This window comes from Typopeltis vanoorti, chromosome 8, assembly GCF_054136105.1.
Source record: "Typopeltis vanoorti isolate ZY-2024b chromosome 8, IOZ_Tvanoo_1.0, whole genome shotgun sequence".
Taxonomy (NCBI): Eukaryota; Metazoa; Arthropoda; class Arachnida; order Uropygi; family Thelyphonidae; genus Typopeltis; species Typopeltis vanoorti.
This window is the reverse complement of record NC_143556.1, coordinates 123,522,361-123,540,207: the sequence shown is the minus strand read 5'-3', so window position 1 is coordinate 123,540,207 and position 17,847 is coordinate 123,522,361. Positions and strand designations below refer to the sequence as shown.

The 17,847-nt window shown below is 34.7% G+C and overlaps 1 protein-coding gene across 4 annotated transcripts in view; it reads left to right on the top strand.

The window, feature by feature from the left end:
* Positions 1–17,847, top strand: part of LOC150104326 (protein TANC2-like) — a 360,557-nt gene that overhangs the window by 105,068 nt on the left and 237,642 nt on the right. The gene's annotated exons all lie outside the window — the stretch shown is intronic.

The window sequence follows — 17,847 nt, the reverse complement described above, 5'->3', positions numbered from 1 at the left end:
CCGGAATGTATGATATTAAATAATATGGAAAATTGAATAATATGGCACCGCGTGGTTAGCCTAGTGGCTTTGCGCTTCGCAACCATATGCTTGGGGAAGGAGTGTCCCAGGTTCGATTCCCCTTGTAGACGTGAGGAATTTGAGGATCTTCCTCAGGCATAGCCAAGTTAGCCGGTCTTGGGCGCGGTCAGTAGGGTTTTTTCCGCCAGTTTATCTGGCGTTTTTCATCCCGCAAACAGGCAAACCGGCCCGTGAACATACGCCTCTACAGTCAAAAATATGTCCCCCCCAGCGGCAGACCAGGCGATGGGTCGGTTGGGAGTAGTACTAACAAGAAGTCGCATCTAAAGTAACACGCAGACCCTGCATGGAAAGCGGGAATAACGCGTAGAAGAAGAATAATATGTTTATTTAAGAAAGAATATTTACAAAGAAAGAGAGTAATTAAAGAATTTTTCTTGCTTTTTGTTCAACTATCTCTTTCGAAATTTTATTAAATTTTAAATTTCATGCTTAATGACATAATCGAATATTTTTTTGATGCTGATTGGGTTTAATAGGTCGAAGACTTGCTCTGATTTCTACAATGAACTTGAAAAATCAGCATTTGGATTTGAAATCAATTTGCTCGAACTTCTTTGCTGAGGAAATCAGACAGTATGTTAGTATTGTGAATCAGAAGTTAGGGTGCGATAAATTTATGGGACTCAGTATGTCGTTAACGGTGTTCGTAGATTCACCCCCCCCCCGGAGTTTTTCCCAGCCAACTTATGCACAGCAAACGATTCATGAAGCATTTCTTGGGCGCGATGGGTGGAAAAACGTTTGTTTAAATCCTTTCACGAGCCGAGGAACCTTCATAGGATTTTATAAATCATGGTAGCTCCCGATTTTGGTTTTTACTTCCTCAAGAAAACCCATTATTCACCCTTATGGATTGTAAAAGAGGAATGGCAAACTGAATGCATTAAATTCTGGGTTCCTAGGTAATTCAGGAACTCCGAATTACCTAGTTCGGGGTTTCTGTAAACCCCGAACTAGGTAATTAAATCCATCCTAAGATAGAAGAGACGAAGACGAAACTATGACGAAAGGCTATATCGATACATGACCTTATGGAAAGCTGTTCCCAAAGGTTCACAATATTGAAATTCATTCAAAGACAGTATCAAAAATACTGTCACGGTTTTGAACTTTTATTAATGCAATAACAGCAGCAATTGCTGCTGATGTAATAGTGTTACTGATATTTTGACAAACATTCACTCATTGGTATGTTTAACTATAATTATTCGAAATACTTTCATTTAGGTACAAAGCCCCTACAAATATAGCGAGTGGGTCATGCAGCAGATTTTATTTTTATATTCATTACACGCGAAGTTGTGGTTATAAAAACCTTTTATATTATAGCTGCTTCTCCAATTTACTGTATTATCTGTTTATTATTATTCAGATCAGTTATACAGTAATAATAATATTACTCATTCTCATTATTCCATTGGAACGTTTGGTACTTGAATTGCGTTATAGCGAGTTGCATAGTTCCTTAGGCCAGTGTTTCTCAAAGTGTGGTATGCGTACCCCTGGGGGTACGCGAAAGGTCGCGTTAGGGGGTAGGTGACAATTTTCGGCTATGCATAATTAAAGGAGTCATATTTTTCAACAAACAGTGCAATTAGAGACAAACGGGATAAAAACGGCACTAACTAATGAATCACATCCCCCCTCCAACAGAAACTGCTGTATAGACTCAAGCAAAACCATATGTTGCTGGTGGAAATATGGTTTTGCTTGACACCACCCCATCGTGAACGTGTTAAAACTAAGAAATATATAGTGAATGTGTTTCAGATATGGAATTCGGTTGAAAAGAATTAGCATTTCAACTCAACTGTTGAAATGCTAATTTGTCTTTGGTTCGCGCGATCTTTTGTTAATACCAATCATATGCAGTTCTTCTCTGCTCTACATGTCTCAAATCTTGTAAATTACTGGCCATTTTTGCTTGAAATAGTGGGAAAGAAGATCACGCTATTTGGGTAGATGACTTTGACGATGCACACAAAGAAACTGTTTTCGATGCCAAAAGTAGTGATATCGAGTACGAGCTTCTTGGTAAGTCTCACCATTTTCAGTTTTTTCTGAAAACTTTAGTTTCCAAAAATCCCCGCACATATCCCGGAACACGATTTTTTAGCTTTAATTTTGGGAAAAAAATGAGAGTTATATTCGGGTAAATACGGTAATTTTTTTTAGCTTTCAAATTCTTACGTATGGATCATTGGTTAAACATTGGATTTATAAAACCCTCAAAACAGAGCAATATAGCAAATACAAGTAGCTGTAAGCAACAAGAAAACGTTTATATTGCATAAAGTTCATCTGTTTCAAGTGAAACTGATAAGGGTGTGTCGTCTGATATCTCTAGGGAACAAACTAGGAAGAAGATGAAAACTCTTCGTAAGTATGATATGAATTACTTAAATGGGGATTTTCATGGAGGGGAAATGAAGAGAAACCTATTCCAAATTTTGTTCTATTAAAAATAAAGCATTTTTTGTTCACATGAACATATAAATTCAAATAAAATAGACAGTTACAATGAAATATACTTTATTTATGTATTATTTATTATTTTGATAAGGGGGTACTTGGTAATAATGAAAATTTAAGAAGGCATACGCAGATATCTGAAGTTTGAGAAACACTGCCTTAGACTATGCAGAGAGTATGAATCTCATTGAGCAATAGTTTTTATATCAGGCATGAGATTTTAGTGTCTGTAGATATTTTGAACTGATTTAGATTTTTATTGTCAAGCACACACATGTGCTGAAAGTATTGCTATTTAATTACAGAACAAGAATTCTAGGAATCTATTTTAGTGTTTCTCAGAATTCTATTGAGATATATTTTGCAATATTTCTCTGAATACATTCAGCATATGTGCTGGTATTATACAGTACGCTTAGTATTTTAAAAAACACTGTTGAAATTTTAGGCCACATTGACATCAAAATAGATTATTTAAATTAAGGGGATATTAAATCCCACATTGTTTTAAAACAGAATAAGAAACTCAAAGATTGGAATCAGAGAGTTTCATGCCAATATAGTAAATTATAAAAGTATCGGCGATTACTAGCGTGAGCTAATGCAAGTAGTCCTAGTACGTAGTACAATACCGGGCAACTCGCAGCAAAGGTGGTAAAGTTCTGATCACTATTCTTGGTATTTTCCATAACGTAAAAACACATTTCCTAAGAAATATATGCTGTTATTACATTATGGCGGGAGGTCACTACCCAGACCGGTTTCAGCCTTTTTTGAGGCTTCATCAGTGAGTAGCTAGACCAAATTAATACCAAAGGGTATAGCGAAAAGAACCTATATACTCTGCTATACGAGTTGTCAAACAGGTGCACCCATTAAGTTACTTAAATATAAAGAGCCAATAGGCTTCATTTCGGCGATATAAACATCATTTAAATTAAGGGGATATTAAATCCCACATTGTTTTGAAACTGAATAAGAAACTCAAAGATTGGAATCAGAGAGTTTCATGCCGAATATAGTAAACTATAAAAGTATCGGCGATTACTAGCATGAGCTAATGCAAGTAGTCCTAGTACGTAGTACAATATCCCCTTAATTTAAATAATGTTTATATCGCCGAAATGAAGCCTATCGACTCTTTATATTTAAGTAATCAAAATAGATGCTTATTTCATTTTATCAGTCCTGATTATGGTAGTTTAAAATATCTTAATAATTTACTTTGGTTATTGAAAATGATGCAGTTGCATTTATGGGAAATAATCATCATATCTGATATGAGAATTCGTATTAATAACTTGTTCCATTTCTTGACAGCTCAAGTGACACTAGCCGGTTGCTAAGAAAACCTCATTTTTATCAAGCTTCTATTAAGTATTAGAATAGCCACCTGGAAGTCATTTCGAAACTGCATCTTTCAGATTTATTTTTCATTTCTGTAAAAATGAAATTCAGTTTTAAACTTTAGTAGTTTTCTTTATGCCCAGTTAGCTAGAGTATAACGAAGAGCAGCAGACGTCATCTCCAGTTTTCTAATCGCCTGAGGACTACAGAAATAACAGTAGTTCCAGTTCGGTGACATCAAGAATGACACATGGGAAAGATGAGCCCAGCAGCTCTCATGTTGCATTTTTTCTTCTCCCCCCCCCCTCTTCTTGTTCTTCCACCTAGAGTCCTAGACTACCATTCGTGCTGCTCCCCATTTCAGGGCCTCTTTCTTTTGCTCGTAGTTTCCTTTCGACTTTACTGCCAGCAATGGATAGGTGTACGACAAGAGGCGGCGTCATGTCGGGATTATCTCAGATATAACATACATGACAGAAAACCCATAATAATTTGATAGTTACCAAATGTCACCAAAATTAGACAGTATTTGTGTCATTGCTGTGTTTTGAGTTTATTGCAGTCTGTTAATGAGTTAGTGTTTGCACATCCAAAATTCACTTTTTTTTAGTATAAACTTTTTAGTTTATATTATTATTTAACTTGGATCTGATAAATTGTCTGCCAGTCTGTAGTTCAATGGTTACTTTCTCCTGTTTGTAGAATGCAATCAGGATTATTAATAAAACAGAAAACATATAGAATGTTTTCTGAATAATGATTACTTTTATTTCTGATATTCTACAACTCCGTATGAGAAAATACAGAGCTATCCGACATAGTATGTAATAGCACTAATCACAAAATTACAGTTAATTTGATTCGTTTTGAGTTATAATCAAGGGGACTAAACAATTAGAAGTTAGTTTGTTATGTCGGATGTACTTTTAGTCAGATTGTGAATAAATTATCACTGGCTAATTGCTGCACATATGTGTTTTTGTAAATTTAAAAGAATAGAGGAAATTTAAACATCATTTCTGATGTTTATAAAAAGAAATTAAAATGGTGGATATTATCGATCCATTCATGTTTTATAGCCAAATAGAAAGAAACGTAAAAGTTTCGTAATTTACCAGACAGCTTAATAGACTATAACCTTTGGCATCAGAATTGTCTTGGCATGCACTACTTAAGACGGAAGCTCGGGCAGTTTCCATTTTAATAACTTACCTTATGCAAAATCGAAGCCTTCCTTCTCTATACTTTAGTAGTAAGAAGAAATAATATATATATATATATATATATATATTTATTTATTTATTTATTTATAATTACAGCGCTAATTCTAATAATCTAAAAAATAATCTGCTGCATGATACTTATTCTTAGAATATCTTATATTAGGTCTTTATCTGCTTACCTTCTTCTACTTCCTTCGTCATACCTGCGCTGACTTATTCAAGAAAAATATCGCCATAAGATTGCAATTTAGAAATTCTTTTTATTTATTTTTTCCTGTATTATTAGAGAAAAGATGTCTTTAAGACAGTAACTTCAGAACGTAATTAATGTTTGCATTGCAATTAAGGCTACACATTTCATTATAAAATAATTCAAAAAACTCTTTAAAGGAAAGTAGATTTTTTTAGAAAAGTATATTACCCCTCCTTTTAACAACATATTACATTCTGAGTTTTTCTTCACGACAAATAACAGTGACGAGAAAAATGTCTTATTACAAGATGATAACGATAACAATGAAGGAAACTTAGGAGATTTTTTATGAGAATTATATATATATTATATGATTGCAAGCTATATCATATTAAGTTTGGCGTATGGATAAAGGATTACACATTCCGAAAATCTCTAGAGACTAAACAAGGCTTGTTTTTTTCAAATTCCAATAATCTATCAGCTGCCTGACAACATTCACAGATATCCATAAGATAATTCGAGTGTATCTCTTCTTCTTTCAATTTTAAGCCCAGTTGCGTGTAATACAGCTGCTTTCAAGACCATCTTCCCATTTTCGCTTGTCTTCCTGCACTTATCATTCACTTTGAAATCAATTCTTCACTTTTTCTGTTGTCCTGCATCCTTTATATATGACTTTTTCATCTTTATTTCCGTTTTATGATCCACTAATTTATTAACTGTATTTTACAACTCTCTCTGATGTGTTCCTATTTTGTTTACTATTGTTTTGTTTACTATTTTGTTTACTATTACTATTGTTTACAATTAATATTTTAATCTCAATGGTTTCATTCATTCATTTATAGATCTCTACTTTGTAGACATTCTTATTTTTGTTATTATTATTATACGAACACATGCAAAGCAAGTGTTCGTATTCTTCAGATGATCCTGTTGAAACATTCACTTATTATTCCACTAGCACTAATTGCTCGTTCTTATGCATCATTTTATTTGATGCAATATCTTATTATAGCTATTATTATGTTATCTATCACTAAGTTAAATGAGGTGGGACTTAATTTCTTTAGTTCTATCCTTATTCTGTATTTATTATAGATCTATGATCGATGTACATATTCTTAATTAGTTCTGAAAGTTGACCCAGTTATTTTTCTTATTTTAATATGGTTATCATGCTCTTTAACTATGACCTAATAAATTCTTAATAAAAACACATTCAAGGAGGTTTTGTTGTATTCTAATAATTTCTGTATTATTTGCTTTAATATAAATATTGCCTCAATTGTTGATCTATTTTTCCTAAATTCTTGTTTTTCATCGTATAATTCAATCAAATTATTTATTATATTTCCAGTTATTTTTGTGCTTAATTTTAATGATTTTTTTTTGTTTTGAAAATTGATCTCGTCAGTCTCTTTTGCCATTCATTTAGTATTTTTCTTTCTTCAAATATCTTATTTAGCATATCACATAATTCTTTTGCTAATCATTTCCTTCCATATAAGTGGAGCGTGCAGTTCGAATTTTAATCGAACGATCAGTGTAGTTCGTTTGCATGATTATTACGCATGTTTGTAAAGACTTAAGTCACCTAAGTCAGACGGTTACCCACTAGAGAACGGAATCAATGAATGATCTAATAGTTGTCAACAGTAATTGATTAAATTAGTTTGGCTTGGTGAATTTTAAACCTATTTTTAACTCATTTTATGATGATCATATTAGACCATTGTGTGATTTCCCACAAGATTTCTCGTGAAACTAACCAGTATTGAACAACGTTCTCTAATTCGTTTTCTATGGAGTAAAGAATGACAATGGCTCATGTTTATAATTATGTATAAAGGAGATGAGATATACTGTGAGTATTGTTTCGGTAAGACTGCAGCGTATGTTTCGTGTATGCAATTCTGCAACATTCCATCAGATACGAACAGGAAGGTGACAACTCCCCCATTTCCACCGTATTTTTACAGATGACTAGTAATGATAACTTGCCCATCATCTGGAGCAACTAATCAGCCAAGTAAGCTAAACAATAAAGGATAATTTTACTTCATTTACAAAGTGAACGCTGAGCGGGTGCATCATCCTTCATCAATTTATGCTTTTAAGAAACTAACAGCGTTCCTGGTCACAACAAGGTAGAGCAGCTATACGAAAGGAAGGGACAGTACTTACTCTAAAGCTCTATTAACAAACTGGTCCCCTCGAAATGTAGGATTTATCACCGCAGCTTTATTTTATTTGCGAAGTGTGGTGAACAATAAGGAGCACATAAATGTTTTGAGTATTTTGGTTGAAATAAAACTTTCACCGTTTAAAAATAAATAAACAAGAATACCTAACGTAACCATATCAACATTTATATCTGATTTTTTTTTTTTTAATTTTTCGTAACAGTACACATAGTTAGCCGAAATTTTTTTCGAATTTCCCTTATGATTATATTTTATTTATTGCATGCCATAAATGATAATATCTCTTATTTGTGTTCTGACACCCAAGAAAGGTTGTCAATCTGTAACATTTTAGTACTATGGGTATGTTAAGGAAATTCAGGAATCGTTCTCCTAGATAGCCAACATGACAGTTCTGAAATCAATATCAGGACTACAATATGCAGCAAAGCAGTGGTCTCACACCTGGAGATGAAAATTATCATCCACCATTTAGAAATATTTCTCATAACCTGTAGGCTGGAAGTAAAGAACCTATCCACTTCACAACAGAATGAAAAGAAAAATTTTCGAGAGAAATAGTATTTTTGTTTAGTGCCTAAATTCGTGTCCAGACAGTTAATCGCCGACAATTCATCGAGGAAAATTCTTCGCGGAGACTACTCATCGAGGGAATATTAATCGCACGAAAATTCATCGCGGATATATGTGAAAAAAAATTTCCCATATAAGAAATATTTAAAATATATATATATATTTCTTTAAAAAAATATATTTTTTAAAAGAATTAAGAAATATTTTATATATTTTTTAATATTTCGATTATATTTAGCTTTTTGAAAATTTTATTCGCCAAGATTATTTTTTCCTAAGTTGGTACATCTATCCTAAGCATCCATGTGAAATTGCAAGTCATTCATCAAGTAGTTTGTTTTATACAGCTGTCTGAAACAAAAGTGTTGCCTGTATCCCTTGAAATGGATAAAATTGAGTATCGTACGGTTATAAAATTCTTTGTAAAAAAAGGTTTAACGCCAAAATAAATTCATTCGAGGTTCATAAAAGTTTATGGGCGCTCTTTTCCTTCGTTTTCAACAATTCAGAAATGGGCTGCCGAGTTTAAACGTGGTCGTACCAGCCTTGAAGATGATCCACGTGCAGGACGTCCAACAAAGTATAACAACACCAGAAATCATTGATCAAGTGCACAATATGGTATTGGATGACCGACGAGCCAAAGGGCGTGAAATTGCTGAGACTATAGGCACTTCAAAAGAACGTGTAGGATATATTTTGTATGAAGAATTGCAAATGCAAAAGTTTTGCATAAGATGGGTGCCGCGCTTGCTCACAGCAGATCAAAAACGCATTCGCATGAAAATCTCTGAACAGTACTTGGAGTGTTTTAACAAGAATAACACTGATTTTGTGCGTCGATTTATTACTGTGGATGAGACTTGGATTCACCATTACACACCAGAATTCAAACAGCAGTCAAAACAGTGGACAGAAGCCGGTTGTTCAGTGCCAAAGAAGCAAAGTCGGTTCCATCAGCAGGAAATCTCATGGCATTTTGTTTATTAATTATCTTGAAAAGGGCAAAATAATTACCGGGGAATATCATTCCGATCTTTTAACCAGACTAGACGAAAAAATTCGTGAGAAAAGACTCGGTTTGCAGAAGAAAAATAATCATCTTTCATCAGAACAATGCACCAGCCGACAAAGCTGTTTTGGCAATGGTAAAATTAAGGGATCTGCACTATAAATTGTTGAAACATCCACCGTATTCCTCAGATTTGGCTCCTTCTGACATCTGTCTCTCCAGAACTAAAACTCTTCCTCGCTGGTCAGCGTTTTTCTTCGAATCAAGAGGTGATTGCAGCTGTAGAGGGGTATTTTGCAGATCTTACTAAGAAACACTAAATGGACGGGATAATTGCGTTGGCGCATCGATTGAATAAATGTATTAGTCTTAAGGGAGATCATCTCATCTTCCTTTTCCCTCTTTTACTTTACGGTGTCGAGGGTTAATTACTCATTGGACCTCAAACCGTTCACAGGATGAGGTGGTCAGCCCCAGTATATCCCATGTCTGTAATGTTAAGTGCTCAAGGCCGGTTTGCCTGCTTTGCGGGATGAAAAATCCTTGGATAAACTGGGGAAAAAACCCTACTGTCCACGCCCAACACCGGCTAACTTGGCTATGACTGAGGAATATCCTTCAGCTCCCCACGTCACCGGCGGAAATCGAACTTAGGACACTCCTTCCCCAGGCATATGGTTGCGAAGCGCACAGCCGATAGGCTAACAGCGGGGACCTTAAGAGAGATTATGTTGAAAAATAAAAATAATTTTGAAATTATAAGTTCGGTTATTCATTGTTAGGCTGAGAACTTTTCAGATCACCCTCGTAAATGTCATATCTGGATGTGATATTTGCGCAGAAATATAACGAACGGTTCATAGAATAAGTATTCATAAATATGATGTCCTTTCTCCCTATACCTATTCCAGTTTTGTAAATATTAATTTAAAAATAAAAGTTCGTCAGCAGGACTTGCAGTATTTAAGTAATAAAAAATATTTACAAGTTTTTAAGACGAAACAGAAATTAGGAAACTCACCGATCAATAATATATTACTTTCATTGTAAAAGAATAAAAATAGTATGAAAATCTAATTAAAATCTAAACAGATAATACATAAATACATAAAAAACTATTTTATGAAATATATCTTGCACTGCATTTACTTTTCATATATCGGTATCAATGTAATATCATTTCAGTTTTTTAGCGAATAATGCTTCAAACGAATTTTTATCTCGATGAATTTTCCTGCGATAATTTTCCCCTCGACGAATTTACCCCCGCGATGAATTTTCCCTGCGATAAATTGTCTTCTCGATGAATTGTCCGTGAACTGCCTACCATTTAATAGAAATATTAATTTACGAATTGCAATACAAGTTTACTCATACTGCAGCCAAAGAAGGGTTATCTGCCAAATAATCCGATTGCTATAGCAAAGAACATTGGGTTTAACTAGTTCAAGAAGTACAAGGCCAGCGATATTACTCTCGAAGACTGACATCTTACGCTTGAACTTCATAAAGGTCAATGCCAAAAGAGAGTTAAAAATTAGAGGAGGTTAAAGTCTGGGGGGGGGGGGAGATTGTGTACTTATGTAATAAATGCGTTGATCTTTATTCCAAAGAACTAGAGCAAGTAAATGCTTTTCTATCTTCTTTTGACCTATCTGGTCGAAAGAAAACATTCCCCAACAAGATGAAAACAGAGTATATCCAAGAGTTCGGACTGAGCGGGGAAAATAAAAATAAATAAATAACCATCTCCTTCATCCAGTAATTGGTCCAGACCTGGCAACATATGAATTATCTGTGGCTCACATATTTCACAGAAATGCTTCTTCTCCAACGTTGAAATCGAGAATTTTTGTCTTCCAAGTACTGGGCAGCTTGATACCATAAAAGAAATAATTGTGGAGGAAAAGAACTTCCTGGGTGCAGCAATTGACCGAAGCATTTAATGAAGATTGTTCCCGACCCATATTTCATCGAAATATGCGCAGAGAACTGAAGACGAATTGTATTGGCAGTCGCATGCCTATACGGAAACCACTGATTTCTGCGAAGTTTCGAAATTAGTGGCCGTTATATGTAGAATATATATATTGACTGATTTCTCATTATTTATTTATTTATTTTGAATAATTATTTTCGATTTTAAATGTAGCACATTAAAATAAAATCGTAAACATTTGAAAACACATTGTCATGTTTTATAGGTTTTGAATACCTAGCAAGCCCAGCAACAAATGCGAGGCTCCAGTGGATAATTTTGGTGGACCCTTAATTTAAAATAATTAGGTATTGGAATATGTGCTATAAAACTATATTAAAAATTATACTTTCCAATGTTACATATGGTCCACATTATTATATGGAGTAGAGACATGGACACTCTAATCTGAGTGCGAAAACACTGGAGACCTTTGAAATGTGGATAATGAGAAGAATTACTAGGATATCATGGAAAGACAAACGAAAAGTTACTAGACATGATAGGCGAAAACAGAAGCCTGATAAAGGAAAATCAAAAGATAGAAGTAAGCTATTTCGGACATATTCTTATACATAACTGCCTACAAAGGACATCTCGAAGGAGCTGTTGAGGGAAAGAGGAGAGAGAGGAAGATAAAGACTGGACCTATCTCTCATACGAGGAATGCAGCAGAAAGGTGCAGAATAAGACATGGTAGTGACACGTGGTAGTCGATCTCCTGGAGGTAGAAGACACCTGACAGGACTTTTACAAATAAACAAATAAGTAAAATAACCTAATTATAATTTTTTTCTTGCTTTTTTTGATCAGCAAAAATTGTTCCTCCTAAAACCGTATCAGATTTTAAATGTCTTATTTTGCAAGTGCGGCCCCTGCTTGGCTTCGGTTAGCTTAACGTCAGTCCTGTAACCTATCTGGTAATTAAAAAAGATGTCAGTTGTATAAATTAACATACTTGTAGTGTTTTACTGGACTGCATTTACTTGACTGATATTTTTATACATTCACTGAAGGTTTTTAACGTATTGTACATCAAGTACGGCTGACTAATGTGGTTACTTTCACACCAGCGATGCTACTTGCGTCGATTATTTGATGGTTAACTGGCGGTCGCTAGGTGGTGGAGAAGTTGACTGTTAATAACTTTCTTCTTTATTTTTGGAGAGAATTGAGGTATGGCGGTCATTCCGAAGTTGGACGGTTAGAATATCACCTTGTTGGAATAGGTTGCACGCGCGCGCACACACACACGAGTGTATGTGTGTATGTGTGTGAGCGCTTCCATGTATTGGGATATGTTCAGTACTTATCGTCCATCGGTCTACTTTCTATCCTCTGTAAATGGGTAGCTAGCTTTCTCTCTAGTGGTTCACTGCATGCCATGTAGAATAGATCTCTCTTTGAGCTTATTCACCAGTGCAAGAATGTCGCAGAGCTCTTTTCTATCGCTTACACCCTTTTTTGAGTATATATAAGGTGGTACAGATAATATAGGACAGGTGTTAATACTGGAACACAACGTGTGAGCACAGTTGATGAGTTACTACCTTGACTGGAAAACCTTTAGTGTCTGTTATTTTGCATTCATCTAATGTCTTTTTGTCGAAAATCGCATGAGGCATATGTTACTATGTTTCTGCTACGGTAGGAAGCCTTGGGTATCTATGCACGAGTTGGAGAAGAGCGATGCCAAAAGGTTAGCTTTACCTCGAGGTGTTTTAATAATGTGGTTATCTGGATGATAGAGTTAGGTGCTCAGATGAACGGAAGTTGTCCAAAGGAATCAGAAAACATGGCTTCCATTTGAACAGGAGGTGGTTCTCACGAAGTTGCATTTGGATTATCTGCTAGTTGTTTTAAATTTATTGCATGCTTCAGTGAAGGCTGCGTATAAAGCTGGGGTACATGTTCAAACCATCTGCTGCATGCGAATTATGGATGGAATGAGGAATGAATGCCATCCTGAGGGTGAGGATAATTTCTGACTTGCTAAGAGCAGATGTTTAGATTACTTTTCTGATCCTCAAGCATATCTGGAGGGGGTGTACATAAATGACCTTCCCTCGCTGACCTCAAATTTTGTCCATGGTTTTATTAATAATACCATTCTCCATTCCTTCTACTCATTCAACAAACCGTGCAGTGCTCCAACATCTAAAATTTGAAGATCTTAACACATTACCATACCATATTTCAATATGCTGATGGCAACATTATTGCATGCTTCCAAAACACGATTGTGTCTTGTTTATCGCAAAAGACACTTTAGTTTTTCATCCCTTCTCTTTTCTAATGCTCAGTTCAGCTTAACACCAAGTCTTTTTTCTTGGACTGCCACTTATCTCTAGTCCTTCCGTACAAAAGCCATCTTCTCTAGCATCCACGATCTTCAATGACCATGGCATCGTCCTTCGCCTAAGATGCGCATTCCATCCGTTCATGTTAATGCTGCACAAATCCGTCCAACCTTTGAATATTACTCTCATATCTGTGGTGTGTACTAAAACCTCTGTAAAGTCGATGCTGTTCAGATTCTGTCCATATTTCTTGATTTAGCATCGTCTCTTTCTTTTTTTTTTTCAGATATTTTTCAGGCAACTGTTCAGCAGAACTAACATATACTACCTCCCCACTACTCTTATGCAATACCCATAATAACACAAATAGCATCTGCCGGACACCCATTTACACCGAACTGCGAACTTCTTTTATTGCACCTACATATCTTCTCTGTGACATGCTTCCCGTGAAGTTACTCTTACTCTAGAAACTGCAATCTCTAGCTCTTCAATTCTGCCTACACATACCACATACACCATAAATTTGCTCTTGATTCTGCAACCTCTTACGTGGGAGTGAAAAAAAATATTTAGATAACTGTTTATAACTGTTTATAAATATGTTGCATTATATATGAAAGATAGCTACCATGTCCTCTTTCTCATTTGGGAATACTTCTCAATAGGTATAATTGTGAATTTACGAAGATAAACAAAAAAAGTAACCATTTTGCTTTACAAAACTCTAAACATTACACCTAGTGTCTTCATTTTTAAAGTTTTAAGCACATCTTTTGTATGAAAAAAAATTTTTTTTTGGTACAGGTTTTCAATAATGGCTTCTTCCAGTGGTACTAACAGGCACACCCTCCAACTATTGTTGGACCTCACAACTGCAACTCAAGGATGAGTTGTTTATCCCCATTCCTCCCAAAGTGTCCTATGTCTGTAAATGCGTGTGTTCACGGGACCAGTTTGCCTGTTCAGGGGGACGAAAAACCCGAGTTTCCAGGTGAAAAAAAAACCCAACCGTTGTATGAGACCAGCTAACCCACCTTTAGTCGAAAGAGACCAGTAAGGGGTTCCTCAAGTCTTGGACGAGAATCGAACCCAGGTCTTTCCGACCAAAGGGCTTCGTCTATACCGACTGAGCTACGCGGGCTCTCAATAATGGCCAATCCGACTATTAACCATATGACTCGTCACTGAGATTCTGATTAAATCAGAAGAAACCTATAAATATATAAATGTATAGTTTAGTGAATAAATCACTGGGTTTCTTCTTCTGATCAAAAGAAATAAAAGTATATAGTGCAGCAACGGTTGATATCAACCGTTGCTGCAAATATTGAGTAAAACAAAACGGGGAAATAAGCTTTAGAACATCTGTCTAAATCAGAAAGATTGCAGGATCCCTCATTGAATATCATATGAGAAAGGTGGATGAATGTATTTGTTAGACCTACGTGTTAATGCCAAAGTTCATTCGAACTTTCGGGACATGGTGCTCTGAGAATACTCTACAAGTAATAGTAGCAAGGAGATTCTGAACATTTTCTAAAATATTTCAGGGAATTTGTTGCAAATAGATACGGCGGCTACTTTAGAGCAGTGGTCTCCAAACCTTTTTGATCGCGTACCCTCAAGACAGAAAAAATAAATAGCGCGTACCCCCAATTGACTGAGAGAGTTTCTCTGGAGGAAATTTTTTTAACCATTTATCCATTTTGTGAGGGTTAATTTGTAAAATTTAAATATAATTCATTTACTATTGATAATATCAAACATTTTTTTAAAATGTAAGCAATTTTGATAATAATAATTCAGTATTTCTAGTGTAAATGTAAAAGTAAGCACAAAAAGGCGTTGGAATTGCACAGAAACAATATATACTAAAAAAATCGTTAAACTTACTACTAATAGTCAAATAATTAATACAACTGTGGTGTCATCTGTAGATAGTTTAGACTAAACTTGAAGACTCAAAATACCTAAGTGGGCATCACTTTAAAATGATGAAGAATATCAAAGGCACTATTAAAAATAATGATCATTCAGTTTTCCAAAAAATGTTTTGGATATCTTGGTTAAATGTTGGGGAAAATGTATCCAGAATAAATTGAATATATAGAAAGTCTAAGGGAGATTTCTATGAAAGATGAATGTGCACATATATAACAGCGAAGGGTTTTCTGAGTGAAATTCACATTAAAAAAAAAAAAAAAATTGTATTCTCTGATATTCTTTATTTAATTTAGTTGCTCTTATTCAAAAACGTTCCAAAATTCTATTTTACTGCATATCATGTACAAATATTCCTTTAAAAGGAAAGGATTTTGTAGTGTTCGAGAAATTAGAAAAAACTGATGTAAATCATTTTTTCAAAAGAAATATAGGATTTTAAATTCACTTGAAAAATTGGTTATTTAGAAATACTCAAGAATGTAACTCGGTTGCATAATAAGCCAGCTTATTTGGCTTTCTGTGACTGTCGGTGCTTTCTTTACGTTATGATTTAATATTGCGTTCATCTAGAGATCAGGGAAAGGTGTCTAGTGATATATTTATATACTAAAATTATTATTTTATAATGGAAGAGTATAATAACTATCGCGCTTAAACGAACAGTTATATATTGTTACCGATGGTATTATAAGCTTCACTGACCACGAATTCATAGCTTTCTGCAAAAGGAAAAAAAAAAAGTGAAAAACTGATAAAAGCAAAAGAAAAATCTTTCTGGTTCGAATTTCTAGAGGATGATATCCACAACAATTTTTCTTCTTTATAGTTATGAATATCTTCTTTCCCTCTTTGAAGAATAGAGTTCATTTTTCACAGGTCTTTTATTTTTTGCAAGGGATACAAAAGACAGAACTGGTAGAAAAAGAGACACATATTGAACTATCGAGATAAATGAATCTCGCCTAGTTATTTGAGCCCAAGTTCTCCAGCTGTTATACTCTCACGGGCCAGTCACGCACATGTGTCAACGTGGAGCATGCCCATTTCATGACGCTAACAATGATTTCTTCCAAAATCCTTTGCAGAAATGATTAGTTTATTTCCGTTCAACCTACTACATATTTAACTCTGAGAGCGTTTATATTCGGCTTTATCCGGCATGTCTGCGTGATTAATGGACGGGAACACTCGAAATGGATGAGTTCCTCTATAAAAGCTTGAGTGTGGTGTTTTGATATCTTTTCATTCCTTCTGTTTAGTCTCTTGTTTTTAAAGGAATGCTCGACAGATAGCATGCAGCACTGATGGAAATTGTTAACTATATTCCGGATCGATTAAGATGATTTTCATTTTGTTATTAAAGTTTACACTGGACTCGCATTTATCAATGAGTTATCGCCTTTGATGCTCATTATAGAATGAATGAATATCATGAAAGTTTTCATTCCAGACAAACTTCATCATCGTATATATGAATAAAATTGTAAGAGATAAGAACTGCTTCGTTTAGTTCAATGAATACATCCTATTCAATACACGGGCTACTAGGATAGACATGGATAACCCGCTTCTCGTATACTTGCCCGAAAAAAAATATTTTAAAAAAATTAATAAATAAATGAAAATGCTGCTCTTCACTTGCACGAAATGAAGAGAACTGTAAGTAAAATGGTAAAAATTTGAGAGAGAGAATAAAGAAAAAGTTTTTTCTTTTTTTATGTATATGCGCAGAAAGCTTAGATAGGTTTATATATTGAATTGTAATTCACTTGAGAAGCCCATTTAGGATACTAATTGTGCATGTGACCTTTATGGAATTAGGCTAGTATTTTTAGATAATTTTCAGAGACAGAAATCCACCACTACGTACATGTGGATACTTTATAGCTTTTCTTTTAGGTGGGGAGCAAGTGCTGATATTTATGCAGCAGTGCTTTGATGGTCATGAAAATAAATAATCAAACTATTTTAGAGCAGCAAGCTAGTCTGCTCTAATTTCTACTTCTTTCCCCTACCGCACTTTTGTGTTGTAGGTGAATAGATGCTGTCCAAGGACTTTTTATTTTAACAAAAAATCTTTCTCTAAAAACATTTTTAACCTTTTACCTGTAAAAAAAAATGGCTAGTTTGCTTATACTATGGACTGAAAACGCACAACGAATAAGAGTCATTTAAAGTTCAAATTTTTCTTCATGTGAAGAAAAATTTGAATCCTCCGTACAGGTTCAGAGTTCTTAGGAATAAGCCTTTTTCTGTGGAGAGAAGACATTCTGTTGCATAATACGTACATCGTATTGTCACGTTTAAGTTTCAGATCATTACGGTTGAATCAAGCAATATGGACGCTCTTAAGCAAGATCATTTTTGAGATGGTGAATGTGCAGTCTTATTGTGTATTGCAAGTTCCAGTTCTTTATTTTGCTCGAATCTCTGAACCAATTTTTAAGATCCTCAAGAAATTCAATTTAGTGGCTACATTTTTCCAGTCAACAGACTTTCCTCTTTGTT